Source organism: Rhipicephalus microplus, chromosome 2 (assembly GCF_043290135.1).
Source record: "Rhipicephalus microplus isolate Deutch F79 chromosome 2, USDA_Rmic, whole genome shotgun sequence".
In the NCBI taxonomy this organism is placed as follows: domain Eukaryota; kingdom Metazoa; phylum Arthropoda; class Arachnida; order Ixodida; family Ixodidae; genus Rhipicephalus; species Rhipicephalus microplus.
Window position 1 is genome coordinate 78,991,580 of NC_134701.1, and position 17,952 is coordinate 79,009,531.

General features: G+C 50.8%; 1 protein-coding gene across 1 annotated transcript in view; it reads right to left on the bottom strand.

Moving 5' to 3' along the window:
- Positions 1 to 17,952, bottom strand: part of LOC142796293 (uncharacterized) — a 115,517-nt gene that overhangs the window by 57,891 nt on the left and 39,674 nt on the right. The window lies entirely within an intron of this gene.

Here is a 17,952-nt window from a genome sequence, read left to right on the forward strand (position 1 = left end):
CCTAGGCCTGTCACATCCCGTGCTTACATTCTGCACTTGCTGAGTCTGCTCAAAGCAAGGATTCTGTCCTGTCGTAAACTGTATATTTTCGTTCGTCCGGCTAGCAACAGCGTGTTAGAAAGACTGAATTCATACTTTATCGCCAGGAAATGTGGCTGAAGGAGGAGGAAAATAAGACATTATCCTTCAAAAATTATGTGAAATGCAAAGGGCAGTCACTTACAACATCGACGTGGTTTCACCATTCAGAGGCACTCAAAGATATTGAACGTTCAGTGAATGTTGAAGCGCTGCTACTGTCATAGCTAATGTTTTTGAGCGATGTGTTTCTGGCAAATTGCATGAGAAATCTACTTGGTACGAACTTTCACACTGGGTCCAGTTTCAAAACTCAGTATAAACTACCATATTAGCTCCCAGAAAAAACGGTGGCGTCGCTGCTGTCGCGGCGATGTAATGTCACGGCAAGGACTTTCACCACTTGTCGCCCTCTTCTCCGCCCGTCGTGTGGTTGCTCTTCAGCATTACCGTGGAACTTACTCCTCAATTTCATAATGCAAAGCTTTCAAGGTAACAAGTTTGAGGTTCTATATTTAGTAAAACTTAGGCAAGGTGTAGAAAGGTTTGTTAATATAGTTTGAGATAGGTAAATACGCCTCTGAATGGGAGATAAACTGTAAAAATTGTGATGCTGGACAGCAAGAAGTTTATTGTTTTCACGGCGTACTCTATAAAGGAACGGTGCTATGAAAACATGCAAAGTGGTTCTAACTAGAATACAACTTGGCATAAACTGTGGGTTTTGAAATATACGTGCCAAAGTACCAAAATGAATTTAAAAGGTTTTTAATTCATTACCTACTTTGTGGTTTACCATGAAAGTTACGTCTACCACTGCATAAAATGGCCATTTCACAGAATGACGCCTTCACCAACATGAAAATCACGATATAAATATCATGAAAGTCATGATTTACAATTCCTGGTCTTGCTGTTCTTGCGGTGGTTTTGTTCACATAACATGTGGCGAAACTGGCATTTACGACATCAATGCATGTCGAACGCAAGCGACAGACCCTAACATGAAAATCATGACATGCGTGTCATGTAACATTACTGCACGCCACACTCATAATGCGCCCGCGGCCGTTTCGCTAGCTTTATATATACTAAATTTGGTATTACAGGGCGTGAAAGGATGACGAAGGTATGTTATTGGTGCAGACATGGCAATCATCAGATGCGTTTCATGTAAAAAATTGCCAGATCCCACGTACAGAGGGAATCAATGATATGCAAAGCATGAATGAGAAATGTTGATTTGACACTTTAGAATCAGCACAACGTTACGACGTGGACGTACATGATGTCATACATGAATTCCGTGTTATTATTACGTTTGGATGTGTCCTTTATCTTTCTCATCTATTCACGTGACATGATACCAAATTCAGCATATGTGGAGCTAGCGAAACGGCCGCTAGCACGTAGGCTATGAACGTGGTATGCTGTCATGCTCTTACACGATGCGCGCGTCAGGACTATGATATTTGCACCAGTTATATATTTCGTCATTCATTGACGTCACGTAACACCAAATTTGTATATGTGAAGCTAGCAAAATCGCCGCGAGCACGTCATGAAGGGCCCAATATACTCCAATATGGCGTTGACGCACGCGCACACTGAGCACAGCGACGCTACGTTAGCAAAACGCGAGCAGTCTATAGTCTGACGCCAGGCGCGACCAGCGTCCGTCGGCGTGGCCTGACGGCAACAGGCGCGAAACGCAGCATGTTGCATTTCGCGCCGATGTTGTAGAGTAACATTACTCTATGCCAATGCGTTATCTAGACAACAATGCGCCTACCTCTTTCAGCGACGGAGAGACACTCGACGCGCTGAAACGCACATGCATCAAAGCAACGCAGCACGGCGCGCCTGCGAGTATATGGCAGGACCGGCGCCTGGTTTGGCAACGCTGGCGTGACGTGACGAAATGAACGCCGGCGTGACGCGATGGAATGAACGCCGGTGAGCACGCGCACCGTTTCAAGTCGAAATGTAATAGCGCCTTCACTGTGGCATGTAGTAAATTTTCTCACATGAAACCCATCTCATGATTATTATGTTTGCACCAGTCACATACCTTCGTCAACCATTGGCGTCACGTAATACCGAATTTGTCATATGTGAAGTTAGCGAAACGGCCGAGAAAGCATCATGAACGTAGAATGCCGCGACGATGTTGAAAAACACACATATTATGCTTATAATGTTTGCACCAATATCATACCTTCGTAATCCATTCAGGTCTCGTAATGTCAAATCTGGTATAAGCAAAGCTAGCGAAACGGCCGGCAGCACGTCATGAGCGTGGCATGTCGTCATGTTACTACATGATACCCATCGCATGATTATCCTGTTTTGACCAGTCCCATACCTTCGTCATTCATTGACGTACCGCAATACAAATTTAGTATATGTGATGCTAGCGAAACGGCCGCGAGTGCATTATGAACGTCGCATATAGTCATGTTGTTACATGACACGCATGTCATGATTTTCATGTTAGGGTCTTTCGCTTGTGTTCCCAATGCAATCATGTGATACATTACCAGTTTCGCAACATGTCTTCTAAACGAGGCTACCGCAAGAGCTGAAGGACTGCGAATAAAATATCTTGGCATTCGTAACATACAAGTCATGATTTTCATGATATGACTAGTCAAACATGTTCTTTAAAAAACACGTTTTGTCGTACCAAGTTTTGTATCGATACTATTATCGAAACGGCCAAAAGCGGTTGCAAAACTGGTATGGTGTGACATGATTGCATGACGAACATATGCGGCAGACCCTAACATGAAAATCGTGACATACATGTCATGTAACAACATGACTACACGCCACACTCATGAAGCGCTCGCAGCCGTTTTGCTAGCGTCGCATATAGCAAATTTTGTATTACAGTAAGTGAACGGATGACAAAGGTATGTGACTGCTGCAAACATGATAATTATGAGATGCGTGTTATGTAACAACATGACTACATGCCACGCTCATGATGCGCCGGTGGTCGTTTCGCTAGCTTTACTTACACCAAGTTTGGTATTACTGGACGTGAATGGATGACGAAGGTATGTCACGGACGGCCATCTTTGGCGACACCGCGTCACGGCAATTAACGGGCGCCGTACTGCCCGACTGACCGTGAGAAACGGCGGCACATGAAAGGGAACCGATAAGTGCAAAATGGGGTGCTCTCCTTAGAACGTCGCCGCCGACAGTTAATCCTTTTGTAACTGTGGCGACGTCTGCAAGGTCGTAGAAGGCCGCGGTATACCCCGAAAAAGGATTAGACTACAAGGCGTACCGACTGAGAGCTAAGTGGTTGACCGTTCCCACGGAGAAAAGCGTGGGAAACGCTCTGGTGGCCAAGTTGTATGACAACAACCCGACAGGTTGTCACTCTCGCTAGTTGCGGGCCCTCTCCCTATTAAAAAGGGGTGTGGTCAAAATATTTTTGGGGCGGAGTTTCCCCTCAATTAAACGCGCATGATTGGACCCAGGTAGAGGTCTCTTGTCCCCAAGGAAGAGAGCGAGGAGACACGAGGGGGATTTAAGCGCAGGATTTTGCCCTGCTAGGGAGACTAGTCGCTGACCAAGATGGTGTAGAAACAGATCAACAAGCATCTCTTCTAGAAGTTTTTAGTGTGGCTCTGTATCGGCTGGCCACCTAAACTTAGCCGTTCGTCTAGTTGTGACGCGATATTAACGTCGGCAACGTAGACATCGGGACTTCGCCTCGAGTTAGCTCAACCTGCTCGAAGTCACCTGCAAGCACTAGCCTCCCGGAGCCACCAGCGTTGCAGCACCATCGACATCGCAGTCGTGCCAGAACTCTCTTCGACTTCTCGCATCCGATCGTCGGGGACACAACGCTGCCGGTCACCACACGTATGCCTTCACCTGTTTATATCTTCGAACTTTGTCCTCCGTCGTTCTATTCTTGTTAGTATGTGTAGTTTGTAATAGTTCTCTCTCGTAAGCTGATTTATTGCTTCTGTTATATATTCCTTTAGTTGTATTAAGTGTCGATGTATTTTGTTAGTTGTATTGAAGTGTTGTATTAGATCCCGTGTGCTGCAATATCATTAGCGTAAAGTTGTTTTGTTTTCCCACGTCTCTGATCTCTTCACTGTCTCTGCTTGCGTACGGAACGAACCAACCTGCTGTCATTCCCGTCGCCGACTTCGCGCTGGCGACGTTAGAGTGGCAGCTTGTAACAAAACTGGCGTCCGCGACAGGACTCGAACCTGCAATCTTCTGATAGTTTTGTTACAAGCTGCCACTCTAACGTCGCCAGCGCGAAGTCGGCGACGGGAATGACAGCAGGTTGGTTCGTTCCGTACGCAAGCAGAGACAGTGAAGAGATCAGAGACGTGGGAAAACAAAACAACTTTACGCTAATGATATTGCAGCACACGGGATCTAATACAACACTTCAATACAACTAACAAAATACATCGACACTTAATACAACTAAAGGAATATATAACAGAAGCAATAAATCAGCTTACGAGAGAGAACTATTACAAACTACACATACTAACAAGAATAGAACGACGGAGGACAAAGTTCGAAGATATAAACAGGTGAAGGCATACGTGTGGTGACCGGCAGCGTTGTGTCCCCGACGATCGGATGCGAGAAGTCGAAGAGAGTTCTGGCACGACTGCGATGTCGATGGTGCTGCAACGCTGGTGGCTCCGGGAGGCTAGTGCTTGCAGGTGACTTCGAGCAGGTTGAGCTAACTCGAGGCGAAGTCCCGATGTCTACGTTGCCGACGTTAATATCGCGTCACAACTAGACGAACGGCTAAGTTTAGGTGGCCAGCCGATACAGAGCCACACTAAAAACTTCTAGAAGAGATGCTTGTTGATCTGTTTCTACACCATCTTGGTCAGCGACTAGTCTCCCTAGCAGCGCAAAATCCTGCGCTTAAATCCCCCTCGTGTCTCCTCGCTCTCTTCCTTGGGGACAAGAGACCTCTACCTGGGTCCAATCATGCGCGTTTAATTGAGGGGAAACTCCGCCCCAAAAATATTTTGACCACACCCCTTTTTAATAGGGAGAGGGCCCGCAACTAGCGAGAGTGACAACCTGTCGGGTTGTTGTCATACGGCTTGGCCACCAGAGCGTTTCCCACGCTTTTCTCCGTGGGAACGGTCAACCACTTAGCTCTCAGTCGGTACGCCTTGTAGTCTAATCCTTTTTCGGGGTATACCGCGGCCTTCTACGACCTTGCAGACGTCGCCACAGTTACAAAAGGATTAACTGTCGGCGGCGACGTTCTAAGGAGAGCACCCCATTTTGCACTTATCGGTTCCCTTTCATGTGCCGCCGTTTCTCACGGTCAGTCGGGCAGTACGGCGCCCGTTAATTGCCGTGACGCGGTGTCGCCAAAGATGGCCGTCCGTGACAAGGTATGATATTGGTGCAAACATGATAAAGATGAGATGTGTGTCATGTAACTACATGACTACATGCTAAATTCATGATGCGCTCGCGGCAGTTTTGCTAGCTTCACATGTACCAAACTCGGTATTACGTGACGCGAATCGTCGACATAGGGAAAGGAAAAATCCAAACACAATAATCATGGCATGCGTGTAATGTAACAACATGACTATATTCCACACTGATGATGCGCTCGCGGCCGTTTCGCTAGCTATGTCGAATTTGGTATTAGGTGACGCCAATGGATGACGAAGGAATGTCACTGGTGAGAACATGATAATCATGAGATGCGTGTGATGCGAGAACCTGCCTACATGCCACAGTCAACGTGCCAATACATTTAGACGTGAAGCAGTGCACGTGCTCACCAGCGTTCATTTCGTGGGGGATGTCTAGGTGTAGGTCGAGGAGCGCGGACGTGAAAACGTCGGCTCCCGCTTTTCTAAATGTTTTGGTCGTTTTGTTTAGAAAACATTTATTGCCACAAATGTCAATAACACTCAACAGAACATTTCCTTCTTAGACATACTATAACGATGATGACAAAACAGACGTCAATTACATGAACATGAATATGAGATGACGTTAAAAGAACATGTACATTCAATGGTTCATACAAACACAACCACAAAAATTACTTGAAGGTAAACAAGAGACACAAATAAAACATGAGTATGTACATTTTGCTTATTTACATGTTGGCATGTCATTTCTGCCGGCGCATCGACACATCAGCTTACCAATACCAGGCCGGCCGAAAGACAAGTTTCACTCGTCCGTCACGGACCGACACAAAATGGCAAGACCAGTGCCGAAGAAATTCCTCTTCACCGAGCAAGAGCTCCTCCGACAAAACAGACAGCAGCTCCGAGTACAATCGTTCTAAGATCAGGTAGAGTGCGCGGCGGTGGCGGCCCGCTGCAACCGTCTCGCAATGGTTGCGCCATAGGCAGAAAGAGCCGGCAACAATGAGAAGACAAGCGAAGTGGCCTCGAGAACAACGCCCAAAAGAAACGAACTGATTTACTCTGAGGCAGCGAAATCCGGCATGCACGGCTCTCCATAAAACGCGAGCAATAACACAATGCCTCAGAAAATGCTGATTTGTTTCCCGAAGGCAGAAGTTCGGACATGTTGCTGACTGGACCATTCTCCACCTTTCGAGGTGGTCGAGAGTGGGAAGCACACCCCAAACCAGGCGCCACATGAAGTCCCGGAGGTGTCCAGGCAGAAAAGAAGCCGTTAACGTCCTCGAAGACACCCGTCTAGAGCGAGCACGGCGGCTGGCGGGACCAACGAAAGCAACAAAGCAGCAGTTGTCTCAAGAATGTGGTTGTTCAAAACATCTATGCCAGGACAGCTCGACTTGACATGGCGAAAAATGCAACAGTTGTTGCATAAAACGCAGGAAGTGTCATTGAATGCCGCCCCCTGTTAAGTTGCACATTAGGCATCAAATGCCGAAGGTGAGCACCAAGAAAGTAATTTTGTCACGGGGTCGTGACGTGGCCGAAGACAGGAGACTTCGTGTCGGGATTTAACTGTTTATTTGGGCGAACCTGTGCCCGGTAAACGGAAAGTCCAATTACAGCAGCAGTCTCGCACAGATAGCAGTCTCGGACTGATAGCGGCGAACGGAGCGTCGGCCTTCGATCAACAACCGACAAGCGGCGAAGCGCGTCGGCATTTATACTCTTGCCGTCGAATGTTCTAGCGTTATCGCTGGCGGTGGCGTAGGTTCCAGAACAATCTGTACCGTTCGCATAGTGGGCGTGATCTTATGGAAATGATCTACTACAGTCCGGAATCTTCTCGAAAACTGCAGGCGCGGTTTGCGCTGAGAATCGTGTGGTGTTTTGGGACGATAACAAAAACTTGGGAAATGGAACGTGGCATTGCCCCCCTCTGAAAAAAGGCATCGTCCCGATGCTTTAACTAAAGACGAACGTACAATGTTAATGCAAGAAAGTACAATGAATAAATTATGATACAACAATATTACAAAATAACACTGTTTCAGTTTGTTAACGCGCATGAAACGGCTGGAGGCGCGTGACATGGATGACTTCAGGTCGCGATCAGCGTCGTTGAGAGTTCGTGATGCCGTCGGGGACAACCTCTTAATCAAGTGGGCCGAGACGTCGAACCACCCTGTACGGTCCGAAGTACCATCGCAGAAGCTTTTCACTTAGTCCACGTCGGCGTATTGGCGTCCACACCCAAACACGTTCACCAGGCTGGTATTCCACAAAGCGTCGTCGAAGGTTGTAACGGTGGCTGTCGGTCGTCTGTTGATTCTCGATACGGAGACGCGCAAGTTGTCGGGCTTCTTCGGCGTGTTGAAGGTACTCGCTCACATCGAGGTTTTCTTCGTCGGTGACGTTGGGTAACATGGCATCGAGCGTCGTTGCCGGGCTCCTTCCGTAGACCAATTTGTATGGAGATATCTGCGTCATCTTCTGCACCACCGTGTTGTATGCGAAGGTCACATACGGAAGAATGGCGTCTCATGTTTTGTGTTCGACATCGACGTACATTGACAGCATGTCGGCGATCGTCTTGTTAAGCCACTCGGTGAGGCCGTTGGTCTGTGGGTGGTACGCTGTCGTCCGGCGGTGGTTTGTTTGGCTGTATGCCAAGATCGCTTGAGTTAAGTCGGCAGTGAATGCCGTTCCTCTGTCGGTGATAAGGACCTCTGGGGCGCCGTGACGTAGGACGATATTTTCGACGAAGAACTTAGGTACCTCGGATGCACTGCCTTTTGGCAGGGTTTTTGTCTCGGCGTAGCGGGTGAGGTAGTCGGTAGCTACCACGATCCACTTGTTTCCGAAAGCCGACGTCGGGAACGGCCACAGTAGGTCCATACCAATCTGCTGGAAAGGTCGGCAAGGTGGATTAATTGGCTGCAGAAGTCCCGCTGGCCTTGTCGGTGGTGTCTTGCGTCGCTGACAGTCCCGGCATGTCCTCACATAACGAGTGACGTCGGTGGTAAGACGTGGCCAGTAGTACCTTTCTTGTATCCTCGCGAGCGTGCGAGAAACACCGAGGTGCCCTGCCATCGGATCGTCGTGCAAAGCCTGCAGGAGTTCTGGTCGCAGAGCTGAAGGCACCACAAGAAGGTACTTAGGTCGAAGCGGTGAAAAGATTTTCTTTTGTAGAAGACCGTTTCGTAGAAAGAACGACGCAAGTGCGCGCTTGAATACCTTCGGGACTTCGGCGGCCCTGCCTTCGAGGTATCCTATTAGGGCCTTAAGTTCCGGGTCGGCCCACTGTCGTTCAGCGAGGTCGTCGGTAGTTATCGTTCCCAAGAAGTAGTCGTCATTCGGGTCGTCGGGTAGCGGTTGGTCGACAGGCGCACGAGAGAGACAGTCGGCGTCGGAGTGTTTTTTGCCGGACTTGTAAATGACAGTAATGTAATATTCTTGAAGTCTCAGGCTCTATCGTGCGAGGCGACCTGAAGGGTCCTTCAAGGTGGCTAGCCAACACAAGGCGTGGTGGTCGCTCACAACTTTGAAGGGCCTGCCGTAGAGGTAGGGGCGAAATTTCGACGTAGCCCAGATGATGGCGAGGCACTCCTTTTCTGTTGTGGAATAATTTGCTTCTGCTTTGGATAGCGATCGGCTGGCGTAACTAATAACCCTTTCAAGTCCATCAGCCCTCTGCACAAGAACGGCGCCAAGACCTACGCTGCTAGCGTCAGTATGTATTTCTGTCTCGGCAAATTCGTCGAAATGGGCAAGTAACGGAGGCGTCTGGAGGCGATGTTTAAGCTCCTGGAAAGCGTGTTCCTGTGGCGTTTTCCACTTGAACTCCACGTCGGCCTTGGTAAAGTTAGTGAGAGAATCGGCGATGTGGGCGAAGTTTTTCATGAACCGCCTATAGTAGGCGCACAGGCCCAGAAATCGGCGCACGGCCTTCTTGTCAGTGGGCGGTGGGAAGTCGGCGATGGCGGCTGTTTTCCGTGGATCGGAAAACAGCCGCCATCGCCCCAGAAACCAGAGCTCCTCATACGCAAATCTGCACTTTTCTGGCTTCAGTGTGAGTCCCGACGTCTTGATGGCTTGAAGTACAGCTTTAAGGCGCCGAAGATGCTCGTCGAAACTCGAGGAAAACACGACGACGTCGTCCGAGTACACAAGGCAAGTCTGCCACTTCAATCCTGCCAATACTGTATCCATAACGCGTTGAAAAGTTGCAGGCGCTGAGCAAAGGCCGAAGGGCATCACCTTAAACTCGAAGAGGCCGTCCGGTGTTATAAACGCCGTCTTCTCTCGGTCTCTTTCGTCGACTTCGATTTGCCAATAGCCAGTCTTGAGGTCCATTGACGAAATGTACTTGGCGTTATAGAGCCGATCAAGTGCTTCGTCTATTCGTGGGAGAGGATACACGTCCTTTCTTGTGATTTTGTTCAGGCGGTGATAATCGACGCAGAAACGTAGGGTTCCATCCTTTTTCTTCACTAACACCACGGGGGATGCCCATGGACTCTTGGACGGCTGGACAATGTCATCCCGCAGCGTTTCATCAACTTGTCTCTTCATCGCTTCACGTCTTCGCGTCGAAACCCTGTACGGACTCTGACGGAGGGGTCTGGCATTTTCTTCGGTTATGATGCGATGTTTCGTGATTGGGGTCTGCCGAATTTTCAATGACGACGAAAAGCAATCTTCGTATTGCAGGAGCAGGGTCTTGAGCTGTTCTTGCTTATCGTTCGGAAGTCTGGGATTGACGTCGAAAGCTATGGGAGGGGCTTGGTTCCTCTGAGCAGGTTCCGCAGAATCGGCGAGGGCGAAAGCACTGGTGGCTTTGACAATTTCTTCGATGTATGCGACCGTTGTTCCTTTGTTCACATGTTTGTACTCATTGCTGAAATTCGTGAGCATAACCGTTGCTTTGCCTCCCCGCAGCTCTGCAATTCCTCTCGTGACGCAAATATTTCGGGTGACCAACAGATGCTGACTGCCTTCTATGACGCCTTCCAAGTCAGATGATTTAGGAGCGCCGACTGAAATAATGACGCTTGAGCGAGGCTGAATGATGACTTGTTCTTCCAGCACATTCAAGGCATGGTGTCCTGGCGGCGCGCGCGGCGGTAGTGCTTCTTCTGTGGATAACGTTAACGACTTTGTTTTTAGGTTGATGACAGCACCATGGAGGCATAAGAAGTCCATGCCAAGGATGACATCTCTCGAGCAACGCTGTAGGACTACGAAGTCTGTAGGATAAATACGGCCGTTAATGGTGACTCTCGCTGTGCAGATTCCTGTAGGCGTTACGATATGACCTCCGGCTGTGCGGATTTCAGGGCCTTTCCAATCTGTCCTAACTTTCTTTAACTTTGCGGCGAACGACCCACTGATGACAGAATAGTCGGCTCTAGTATCGACGAGAGCGGTCACACTGTGGCCGTCGATAAGAACGTCGAGGTCGCTAGTTCGCCGTCTCGCATTACAGTTAGGGCGTGGTGTCGGGTCACGGCTGCGTCGGCTTGTTCCGCTGCTTCCATGTTGCGTCGTCAGGCCACCTTCGGTAAGTGAGCTTTCGCCATCAGGGCTTTGCCTGGTTGGCATTGTGTTCGGAAAGCTCCGTCGCGGCGTCGTCGTCGTCGGAGGATCTTCGGTAGTTCGTCGCACGGCAACCGCACCTCCTCCGGTGGCTGGCCTTAGTTTCCCGGATACGGGCTAGGAGACCGGCCCCGCGTTGGGCCGGAGTACTGCCGGGGGGGCGGTGACATGCGGCGGCTGGGCGACGGCGAACGGGAAGGACTTCGGGGTTTCCATTGAGTTCCTGTCAGGTAGTCGGCGATGTCACGTGACCGTTCCCCTGGCTGCGGACGTGGTGCATCGACGGCGAAGCCACGCAGTCCCATCTGTCGGTACTGGCAATGGCGGTAAGTGTGCCTAGCCTCGCCGCAGTGGTAGCACAATGGGCGGTGGTCAGGGGTGCGCCAAACGTCGGTTTTCCTTGGCGCACTGCGCTGGCCCGCTGGCGAACGGTAGGTCGTCGGTGGGGGTGGTGGCGGCGGCGGTGTCTGGCGACGGAAGTGCGATGGGGCGGCATTTTTGCGTGCGCGTGGAGGAGGGGCGTGGCGGTGCTGCAGCAGCATAGCTCATGACTTGCAGCTGCGGCTCTTGAGGCTGAGGAACGCCCAGCGACTGCTGGATCTCCTGGCGGACGACGTCCGCGATGGATTCCACGTGAGGCTGCGCTGAAGGAAGTAATTTTCGCAGCTCCTTTTGCACGATCGCTCGGATCGTCTCACGCAAGTCAGTGGTTCCGAGCGCTTGAATGTCGGCGTAGCTTGTAGACGAGAAGCTACGGTTATATTGCCACGTGCGCATCTCGAGCGTCTTCTCTATCGTAGATGCTTCGGAAATGAATTCGGCGACCGTCTTACGCGGGTTTCTGATCAGCCCGGCGAAGAGTTCCTGCTTTACTCCACGCATAAGTAGACGCACCTTCTTCTCCTCGGACATGTCGGAGCTAGCGTGGCGGAAGAGTTTAATCATATCTTCCGTGAATATCGCCACGTTTTCATTTGGCATCTGCATGCGGGTTTCGAGGAGAGCTGCGGCCTTCTCCTTGCGCACCACACTTGCAAAAGTGGTGAGGAACCTGGCAAGAAAGGCGTTCCACGTTGTGAGGCTTCGCTCTTGATTCTCGAACCAGGTCCGAGCAGCATCTTCCAAGTCGAAATACACATGCCGTAGCTTGTCTTCGTCTGTCAAGACATTGAAGGCGGCGACGCGGTCGAACCTTTCGATCCAGCTTTCCGCGTTTCCAGTGGCGAACCACGGAAAGCTGGCGGCTCTTTGGGTTGCCGGAGCAGGAGTGGTGCAGGTAGAACCGGCGTTGAAATGGTCGCCGTGGTCGACGTCAACGTCTTGGTTTTCCGATCCTTGTCCAGTAAAAGCCCGTACTCCGGTGGAAGACCTTGTTGCCTGCGACTAACTCGCATCTCGTTGCTGGCGTCGGTGTCTTCACGGCGTGGGCTGGGTTCACGGCTTGACGGAGGCGTCCGGTACATGGAAGAAACAGCACCTCCACCAGATGTCACGGGGTTGTGACGTGGCCGAAGACAGGAGACTTCGTGTTGGGATTTAATTGTTTATTTGGGCGAACCTGTGCCCGGTAAACGGAAAGTCCAATTACAGCAGCAGTCATGCACAGATAGCAGTCTTGGACTGATACAAAGAGAAGTTTAAAACTCAACAAAACTCTGTACATCATTTTATACATACAGTGCTCGTTTAGACACCCCTCTTGTGCACTATGGGGCATACAAACTTCATTATCCATAGAAGAAACTAGCGGCACATACACAGATCTATATATATATATTTATATATATACAAGGTTGTGCTAAACTACGCATACATTCGTAAAAAAACCACAAATATATATTTACAATCACATATATATATATTTACAACAGATCGTGAACATGGGTAGGCATATTTACAATACTTCGACTGGCGCTATACATACACTTGTAACACAATGTTTTGGGGAGAAGGGGTTAGTAGGGGATTATGGGGGTACGGAGTTTCGCACCTCTGACGAAAAAAAACTTTGTGTGACAGCGGCGAAGAAACTGGTCCTCCCCGCCAGCTTCCAGTTGCTTGGCCAAGTACTGCACTATTTTCTGCCTGATCATGCCTAGTGCTGGGTAGGTTACTCTCACTGGGGTGTTCTTTACCTCAGCAAGGCACCGGCGTTTCCAAATCACAAAGAGTGTGATGGCAATCACCAGCCTTGCGAAGCAGCCCCTATTCCTTTCGAGAGCCGGAGGAGGGCGGATGCTGAAGCACCTCGCAACCAGGTGCCATACTGACTTGGCCGCTTCGCATTCTAACAACGCGTGGGAGATCGTTTCCTCAGCGCGGCAATTAGGCCACTGGTTATTCGGCGTGATGCCGAAACTGTGCAGGCGATGTCTCGTGGGAAAAACTTGCCACTTGCGATTCCACTCGAAGTCATGTACTTATTGCTTTTTTGTTTGCACAGTCCTAGGCTTCTGATCTGCTCCTTTTCTTCTTCGGACAACTACTTTTCTGTTATCGCTTCGACGATTCGGGCGGGTGGGTCCTTGTCAATGTCGCAGTTCGGGGCTTCTTTTTCTATGATCTTTGTCGTAGTTGCCTCCATCCTGTAAAAGTGTGAGGGCGCTTCCGCGCGCGGGCCAGTGTGTTTGTGGTTTTCCAGATAGTGCGTGATGGTGCTTGTCCAGTAGTTGATTAGATTCTTCCCAGCCTAACTCACTGCGCAATAAAGCATGCGGGTAATCTTGAGGGCCAGTATCTGGCTGGTCATTTGTACGTGTGGGAGGCCGAGGCCACCTGTGTCCTCGGGTAGTTGAAGGAGGTGTCGCTTGACTGGTGCCGGTTTCCCTTCCCATAGCAAATCGGTTATCACGGTGTTCAGTTGGCTCGCGGTTTTCCTAGGGATCACCGCTACCCTACTGGCATAGAACGCAAACGCGCAAACGGTGGTCCTTGGTGCCAGCGCTTTTGGTTTAGGAGGCGAATACGGTCAGCTGCCTGCTTTGCCCTTTCGAGGGCTCTCTGCTACGTAACTGGTGCCACCCCTTCACTGGAGAAGTAGATTCCCAGTATTTTAACGATGGACACCACTTCGATGTTTCCTAGGGCTTCTCTAGGGAAAGTTCCAAATAGCATCGCCTTGCTCTTGTCCGCATTTATCGCCGCTCCGGATGCCTGCGCGTATCTCGTGAACGTCGCACTGAAGGCTTGGAGGCTGCTTTCATCCCGAACAAACAGGGAAATGTCGTCCGCGTATGCCAGCACTTTCACCTGCTCTTGGCCCGTCAGTGGGAAGCCCCGAATGCCTTCATGCGCAATAACACTTGTGATGAGCGGCTCGCACGACATGACAAAAAAGGTCGGGCCCAATGGGCATCCTTGCCTTATGCCTCTGCTCTACTTGAATGCCGGCGTTGCGACTCCGTTTATCACAACGGTGCAGGTTAGGTCCTCGTACAAAGTTTTTGCCAGTTTCATAAAACTTGCCGGTAAGCCAAACTCCTGCATCACGTCGAAGAGGTAATGGTGTCGTACCCTGTCAGAAGCTTTAGCTTGGTCTAGGGAAATAAAAACACCATTGAAACCCCTTGTCGTCGCGTATTCGAAAGAGTCACGGATCACTGTGAGGTTCGCAAAAAGCAACCTTCCTGGAATCGCGCACGTTTGGTACGGGCTAATGACGTCCGGTAACAGGAGCTTGAGCCTGTTGTTCAGTATAGTGGCTACCAGCTTGTAATCGGTGTTCAAAAGCGTGCTTGGACGCCACGCCGTGGGCTCGTTTGGTTGTGCACCTTCTTTCTGTAGTAGGACAATTTTGCCCACTCTGAAGGAGTCGGGTTTCTTGAAGGACCTCAAGATCGCATTCACCATCGCGAGCATGGGTTCTTTGAGAACTTCGAGAAAAGTCACATAGGCTGCAGTCAGGCCATCAGCGCCTGGGGCAGAATTTGGGGTCATGCTTCTTATGGCTTCGCAAAGCTCTGCAGGGGAGACTTCAGCGCTAAGGGTTGCTGGCTCCTCCTCCTCCTTAATTCGCTGCAGATGTTTTCAAAGTTCTTTGACATGGTCGGGGCCCCGATTGGTGTCTATTAGTTCGGTGTTTTGGAACTGTATGCTGAAGTACTCTCTGAAGATGTTCTCAATTTCTGCTGGGTTGTCGGTTACAGAACTGTCCGAGCGCTTTGCCTCCGTAATTCGCAAACAGCCATTTCCACGTACTTCCCTCACATCAATTCCGGTCGCCGTGCCCAACAGTCCATGCTCACTTCTAGGTCGCCTCATGGTATCTCTGAGGAGTTGGTTGTATTGCTCCTCGAGCGAGGTCAGGTACTCTGTTGTACATGAGGTCAACGTGTCGGCTGCCTTGATGATCTGCATTCGGCGAAGAAGTTCTTTTATCTTTTGTGTATGAGGTCTTTTTCTGGCTTTGCCTTCTTTTTGGAACAGGGCCTTCCATTCTTCTTTAAGTTTATCCCACAGAGGGGGGGGGGGTAATATGTCCGGCATTTTCTACTGATGCGCTGATGGCAGCTTTGAATTTTTCTACGCAAGTCTCATCTCTCAGCAGCTCAGCGTCTATTCTCCAGCTATTGTTAACAGAGTGCGGGCCGGGGGATCCCTTTACCATCGTGACAAGCGGGGCATGATCTGTCTTCTCTTTCAGGTTGGCCGGGAGCGCGAGTACTTCGCATCCTTCAACCAAAGGGAGGAGGAGGTCCGGAAAGTACATCCGGTCTATTCTACTTCCTGCTAATATAGAGGTACGGATTGCTACGAAGCGGTCTTTATAGAGGTGTACCCATATGTCCGAGAGGCTTAGGTGCCGAAGGGTTTTCACCAACTCTTTTGCATTAGAGGTTGATCTTCCTTGGCTTGGCCTCCTCACGTCCTCGTTAGAATCTACCACGCAATTAAAATCACTGACCAGTACGTGGGGAATGGGCTCTAGGAGGAGTTGGTGCATTTCTTGAAACAACTTATTCGTATCTTTTCTTGTCACGGGGGCACAGACGTTCACAATGCGTATCTTTTTGCCTTCGATGAAAATGTCAATAATTATGTACCGACCCTTCGCCCCGAAAATACAATGGAATTTTGATCGAAATCTGCCTGATACGAATATTACTCCGACCCCGCATGCTCTCGTGGTCGCCAGAGAGAAAAAGGCGTCGGTCTGATGATCTCGGCGGAAATTGATCACATCCAGCGGCGTTCGGGAATTCGCCTCTTGAATAAAGAGGAGGTCTATGTTCTGGTTCCTAGCGAAACCTAGGATGGCTGCTTGTTTCGCCCTATCTCTAAACCCTCGGATATTCCTCGTAGCCAATTTCAAAAAGGCCATCAAAAACCTTAAAAAGAAGAAAACAAAACGCGGGAAGTATCGAGGCTAAAAGCAGCGTGGCCGTCATCCGCCGATTGGGCACGATGCCAAGCGCTGGAGGGGAGAAGGAAAGAGGGGTGAGCGAATGCACCGAGCAAGATAAGCGACAGCCGCGTGCCGACAGAAGGGGGCAAGGAGGGTGCTGTGCCAGAAGGAGAAGGGAAGGCAAGTGGGACATAGTGCGGCCAGAGCAAACGAGAGGAAGGGAAAAGGGCCGTGAAGCCGACAGGGCAGGCGCGCCGCTTCAGTGACGTTCGTCTCGGGGCTTGGGGGGTGGTTCCCCTTTGCCTACACCGTCTTTCTCGAGCTTCTGAGTCTTCGCGTGTGGTGGAGCGTCGCTATCACTGCTTTGGCCTGCTGGCCCGGGTCTACGCTGCCGGGCCTCCTTGCTGGCTGCCCTCTCACCCAGATACCGCTTATCGTCATCAGGGCGTCTTCGTGAGCGCAAGCGAGCTCTCTGCTCTAGCCCAGTGGCCATCTGTCCAGTTTTCGCGTCCGATTTCCGGCTTGGGCGTGCCGAATGGGAGGCGGGGGAGGAAGTCGGTGCAGCATGGTCGCATTCGCTGTCGTCGGGTAGAAAGTAATAGCTTTTACTTTTTATGGGGGCGTCGTCACCGGCTGGGTCCTGTGTGCCGGCCTCCAAGGCCAGGCTGGTCACTGGGGCCTGGACGTTGACGGGTGTGTGGGATAAAGCGAGGAGGGACTCTCCCTGCTCGTTGGACTCGGGAGTTGCTTCAGCCGCGGTCAGCGTATTTCCGCAGTCATCCCGACTCGCCGAGGGTGGAGGCGGCTTAGGGGGGGACGATTGCGCCGAACCCGTCTCGATATCGCCAGACTCTGTTTCGGTCGACCTGGTGGTAGTCTCGTCAAAACGCCCGGGCCTCTCCCCCTGACTGGCGGACGGATCGCCCATGCCACTGCCTGAATTCAGATCGGAGTCTAAGTCGCGGTCCCCGGAAGGGGATCCCCTCTCGGTTGTGCGGGATGCGGACCTGGACGTAAGGACCTGCATACGCAGCGAGTTAGTTGCTCGGGCAGAGGCGGGGCCGCTTGATTGAGAGTGCGACGAAGCGGATTCAGATAGCGAGGGGAAGCCGCGGGCGGCCGAAGCGTATGAGCGCTTACGAGAGCACTCGCGTGTTCCGTGGTGACCCCCGCAACGTTTACAGTCTGCCGAGCAGCCCTCAGTATCGTGGCCGAAGGTGCCGCACCACTTACAGTACGCCGTGGTGCACGCAGTCGCCATATGCCCGACTTCACCACAACGCGCGCACACCCGGCGCATGCCTCTCTACTCGCACATGACTTTGTGCCCCGCAATAGTGATGAAGTTGGGGACTGGGCGGCACATCTGAATTTTAACCACACGTACCCCGTTTAGCTTGGTCTGGCGAGTGGCTAGGGTGGCGAACGTAATGCCCTTCACTTTACTAAACTGGGCTAAAGCGTTGCTAAGGGCCTCGTCTGATAGAAAAGCGGGGTAACGGTTGATTGATTTGTGGGGTT